Raw genomic sequence first — 6,000 nt, 5'->3', positions numbered from 1 at the left:
AGAAATGAGATTAGCATCCTTACCTTTCCTGATCTTAGTATCAAAAAAAGAGTTTCAAGATGAAGGAAATTCCATTCTATTTTTAGATTGTTAAGAAGCTTTATCATGAACAGGTGCTGAGTTTCTTCATATGCTTTTCATCTGCATCTTTTGATATGATCATATAATCATGTAATTTTTCCATTTATTCTGCTAATGTAGTCAATCACCCTAGGTGATTATTCTGAATATTAATCTAACCTTGCCCTCCTGGGATAAACCTTATTTGGTCAAAACGGTATCCTCTTAATGTATTGCTAGGTTCTATTTGCTCATAATTTTTAAAGGCTTTTCCCAGAATTGTTCCTTAGGGATACTGGGCTGTAATTTTCTATTCTTGTAATGTCTTTGTCAGGTTTGAGTCACATGATTATGCTCATGTGATGATTTGAAAAGTGTTCCAACCTCCTCTATTTTGTGAGTGTAATACTTGTATTATTTCTTCCTTTAATGTTTGGTAGAATTCACTAGTGAAATCACTTAGCCCTGGAGTTTTCTTTGTGGGAAGGCTTTTGTTAACAAGTTTATTTAATAGAATAGGGCCATTCAGATTTTTTTTTTGGTTCTATTTTGGTAAGTTGTATTTTTCAAGAAATGTGTCCGTTTAAGTTGTCAAATTTATTAACGAAAGTTGTTCATACTATCTCTCTTATTAGCTTTTCATGAGTATAGAATCATAGTGATGTCTTTTTAATTCTTGATATATAGGTAATTCATCTTTTTTTAATCAGCCTTGCCAATTATTGGTTTTATTCATTATTCAAAGAAATAGCTTTTGGAGTTGATGATTTTCTCTATTGTTCGTCCACTTTTCTTCTTTCTGTTTTGGACTGAATTTGCTTTTCTTTCTTCTTATTTCCTAAAGTAGAAGCTTAGCTCAATGTTGTAGAACGCATCTTCTAATTTAGGCCTTCAAAGTTATATATAAAAAACCCCCTCTAAGTACTGCTTTTACTGTGTCCCACAGATTTTGATATGTTATGTTTTCATTATCATTCGGTTCAAAGTATTTTCTAGTTTCCGTTGTGACAGTATTTGACTAATTTTTTTTTTAAGAAGTGTGTTTAATTTCCAAATATTTGGAAAACTTTCCAGATATCTGTTTTCATTTCTAGCTTGATTCTGCTTGGTAAGAAAACAGAGTAAGAAATACTCTACTTCAAATATTTTGAAATTTATTAAGATTTATTTTATGGCCTAGGATATGGTCTGGCTTGTCAGTATTCATTCCATGAACACTTAAAAAGAATGCGAATTCTTCATATGTTGGGTCTGTGGTTTTAAAAATGTTAAACTGGCTGAGAACATTGTTTCAACCTTCTGTAATCTTACAGATTATTTTCTATGTGTTCTATCAGTTACCAAGGATACATTAAAATATCAAGTTATGGTTGTGAACTTGTCTGTCCTTTAGTTCTCTCCATTTTTATTTATGCATTCTGAAGCTCTGTTACTAGATACATATTTTGTTTATTATCTTTGATAAACTGACCCTTTCATTTTTATGAAATTTCCCTCTAGTGTTCTTTCATTTCAGCCTGAAGGACTACTTTTAACATCTGTTGTAGGGCAGCTCTGCTGGTGGCAAACTTCCAGCTTTTGCTTATCTGGATATGTCTTAATTTCTCCTTCAAATTTCTCCTTCATCTTTGAAGAATCTTTTGTTAGAAGTTGAGTTTTTCATCGACAATTGTTTTTACTCTCAGCAGTTCGAATACCTCACCCCACTGCCTTTTGGTCTCTGTGTCAAGATACCAGCTGTTCATCTTATTTAGGATCCCTTGTATATGACGAGTTGCTTCTCTCTTGTAGCTTTTAAGGTTGATGTTTTTCATCAAATTTGGGAAGTTTTCAGCCATTATTTCTTCAAGTATTCTTTCTGCCCTTTCTCTTGTTTCCTCTCCCTGAAACTCCCATTGTGTGTATGCTGCCATGCCTGATGGTGTCCCACAGTTCTCTCTTGTTAAATTTTCTGTTCTTCAGACTGCATAATTTCAACTTACTCTTCTTTATTTCCTTATTCTTTCTTCTTCCTATTCAAATCTGCTGTTGAGCTCCTCTAGTGAAATTTTCATTTATTGTGCTTTTTGACTCCACAATTTCTATTTGGCTTCTTTTTATAATTTCTATCTATTGATGTTTTCTATTTGGTGAGACATCATTTTCATAAACTTTCCTTCAGTTATTTTAGACATGGTCTCTTTTAATTCACTGACATTTATAATAGCTGATTTTAAACATTCATCTAGAAAATCTAATCTCTGGTCTTTCTCAGGGACAGTTTTTATTGATTTTTTTTTCCTGTGTATATGCCATACTTTGTTATTTCTTTGCATGTGTACTTTTTGTTGTTGAAAACTTAATATTGTAATGTGCCTAGTAAATGTAATATTGTAATGTGCAACTCTGGAAACCAGATTTTCTTCCCTCCTCAGAATTTGTTGTTGTTGCTACTTACTGGAACTGTTGTTTATTTAGAAAATTTTCTGAACTAATTCTGTACAGTCTGTATTCTGTGTTATGTGTAGTCCCTGAAGTCTCTGTTAATTTGATGTTTAGCTCATGATTAGACAGAGATTTCCATAAAATGCCTGGAGCCAAAAAATCCTTGTAGTCTATGCCAGAGGACTCGTGTGTGTAGACGTGTACCTTGGCCACTCAGCCAGGCAGTTTACAATTCTGCATTAGCCTTCATGTCTTGTTTCCGCAGAGCCTCACTGTCCGCAGGAGGTGAAAGCTTAGGGCCTTCTCGGGGCTTTGCGGAGTACATGCACAGCTCTGAGAGTGTGCATGTGTTTCTCAGATCCCCAGGAATATCTCAGAGCTGTTTGTAGCCCTTACAAACATTTCATTCCCTAGCCTGTCCTCTCAAGTTTTTGGTTAGCCTATTGTTTGCCATATATGTTATTTATTATCTCATATGGCAGCAACTAAGGTGTTAGCCTGTGAATGCTTTTGACAAATGCCCCCCAGGAAGCAGCTTTAGCACTACATCAGTTCCAAGTTAGGTGCAATAAAACAAGCATTTTGTCTGCCAAGGAGGAACCAGACAGGTTAGAACAACTAATTAGAATTCTTTATGAATGAGGTACTTTCTGCTTCCTGTAGTACCAGGAATGTGAGCTATTATTTTCAGAGCTACTGCTGGATTGCAGGGGAGAGGGCGCAGATAGGACTAGGGTAAGTTAAAGTGCCAAAGTTCATGATTCTTTCTGAGAATCAGCATTTTTCTTTAGTTAGTGTTCCCTTGGTTGCTGCACGTCTTTGGTTAATTTCCAGAGTTCAAGACCAAGAGTTGATTTTGACAGTTTTAGCCTGTTTTTTCAATCATGTTTATGGAGGAGCAGAATTTGGAGTTTTTTCCTTTGCCTTTTTGGCTGATACCATTACCACTTTTTACGTTCAATCTGTTTAAGTCTTTATATTTGAAGTGCGTTTCTTGTAAACAGTTTAAAGTTGGGCCCTTCTCTCTCTCCTTTTTTTTTTTTTAAATCCAGTCTAATGGTTTCTGCCTTTTAATTAGAGGATTTAGTCCATGTACAGTTAATGTAATTTTTGGCATAGCTGAATTTTTTGTATTGGTAATTGTTTTTTATTGGTTCCATTCATTCTTTGTTCTTCTATTCTTCCTCTTCTGCCTTCTTTTTGATGGATCAAGTAGTTTTTAGTATTGTATTATATTTCATCTGTTGACTTGTTATTTTTAGTGATTTCACAAGAATGCAATATGCACGTTTAACTATTAACAGAGTACCTTCAAATGATGTTATACTAGTTCTCACACACAAAATAGTATGTAACAGAATAATCCCTTTGCCCTCTGTCCTTCGTTCCCTTGTTGCCATGTATTTTACTTCTGTATTTACTACTATAAAGCCCAGAATACGCTATTATTTTTGCTTCAGTGAAGAGTCTTTTATGGATTAAAAGTATGTGTAAAAGAGAAAGATAATTTTAAAAGGTTTTAAAAACTACTTACCTTCACATTTTTCTTTTCTCGTCCTGTCTTCATTTCTTTCTAGAGATCTGAGCTTTCCATTTAGTGCCATTTCTCTTCAGCCAATCTGTCTTTCGGCATATCCAGTAGGGAGATTCTGCAAGAGAATAATTTCTTCAGTTTTGGGTGTCTCAATATGTCTTTATTTTGACTTCATTTATGGAGTAGATAAATATTTTTTTGATATAGAATTCCAGTTTGACAGTTTTCTTCTTCTTTAAGCAGATTTTCTAAAATAATGTCTTATCTAAGGTTATCTTTACCTAATCCAAGGTCACAAAGATTTTTTCTTACTTTCTTATGAAATATTTATAGTTCTAACTTTTAGACTTATGGATATGATCTATCTTGAATTAATTTTGTGTATGGTGTGGTTGTGGTGTGAGGTTAATTTTTATGTATATGCATATTTAATTTTCCAGCACCATTTGTAGAAAAGAGTATTTCCCTATTTTTTAAATTTTTAAAACTTTATTTTCCGATACTGTTGGTGGTATATAGAAAAATAATGGATTTTTATATGCTGACTTTGTATCCTGTGGTGTTGCTAAATTCATTTACTAGTTCTAATAGTGGTTTTGTACATAAACAATTACAGTTAGACTATTTCACTTTCCCCCCCAATCTATGTTTTTAATTTTTGTTCTTATTGCACTGGCTGGGACATTGAATCTTTCACATATCATATTAAGTATAGTTATTTTTGTTGTTTTTTGTTTTTTGTTTTTGTAGATACCCTTTGTTAGATTAAGTTTCTTTTTATTCTAGTTTGTGAGTTTTTTTTTTAATGAGCGTTGAATTTTGCCAAATGTTTTTCTGAATCTAATTTAAATAATTGTGATTTTTCTTTTTAATCAATATAGTACATTATTTTTAAGTGTTATCCCTAACTTACATTTTGGTAATGAACCTCATTTGGTCATAAGATTGTCCCTTTTATATGATGTGGGATTCAGATTGCTTAATTTTTAAAAGGATGTGTCTCTGTTCACAAAGATATTAGTCTGTTTTTTTTTGCCTCATAGTGTATTATGTGATTTGATATTTTGGCAATGCTGTTTTCATAAAATGAATTGGGAAGTGGGTCCTTCCTTTTTATTTTTGCTAATTTGTTTTTAGAATTTTCCTTATTTCTTTTTTAAATAGTTGGTCGAAATCAACAGTGAATACATCTAGGCTTGGATTTCTCTTCGGGACAAGATTTTTTAAACTAAGAGTCTGATTACTGAAATGGGGTAGTCACATTATCTTTTTCAGTGGTTTTGCTAGTATATATCTTTCAACATGTACATTTCATCTATGTAGTTTAATTTATTGACATCAAAATCTGTTTATAGCATTCCCTTGTTATCGCATTAATATCTGTACAATCTGTAAGGATATCCCTTCTTTAACTCCTGTTACTGGTGACATGTTTTTTCCTTTTCTGATCAGTCTGTTTGGTGGTTTCCAATTTTTTAAAAATCTTTTTAAAGAACCATATTGTGGTTTCATTGTTTTTCCCTATTGTTTTCCTATTTTCTATTTAGTTGCTTTCTGTTTTTTATTAGTTTTTATCTTCTGCATCTTTGGAGTTTAATTTGCTCTTCTTTTTCTAGCTCAATAAGGTGGAAGATTAGGTAACTGAGATCTATCATTTTTTATTCCTTTTTCCCCCCCTTAGTGGAGGCACTGGGGATTGAACTCAGGACCTTGTACATGCCAAACATATGCTCTACCACTGAGCTATACCCCCCTCTCATTTTTTCTAATGTAAGTATTTAATAGTATATATTTCCCTTTAAGCACTATTTTTAATACACTGTAAATTTTTTGCTATCTTGTGTTTTTGTTTTCATTTAGTTCAAAATATTTCCTAATTATCCTTGTGATTTCTTCTTTGACTTGTGGTTGGTTTGTAAATGTATTATTTATTATTCAACTATATGAGGAATTTCCACATATCTTCCAGTTATTGATTTCCA

This window comes from Vicugna pacos, chromosome 7 (genome assembly GCF_048564905.1).
Source record: "Vicugna pacos chromosome 7, VicPac4, whole genome shotgun sequence".
Lineage (NCBI taxonomy): Eukaryota > Metazoa > Chordata > Mammalia > Artiodactyla > Camelidae > Vicugna > Vicugna pacos.
This window is presented reverse-complemented; position numbering follows the sequence as displayed.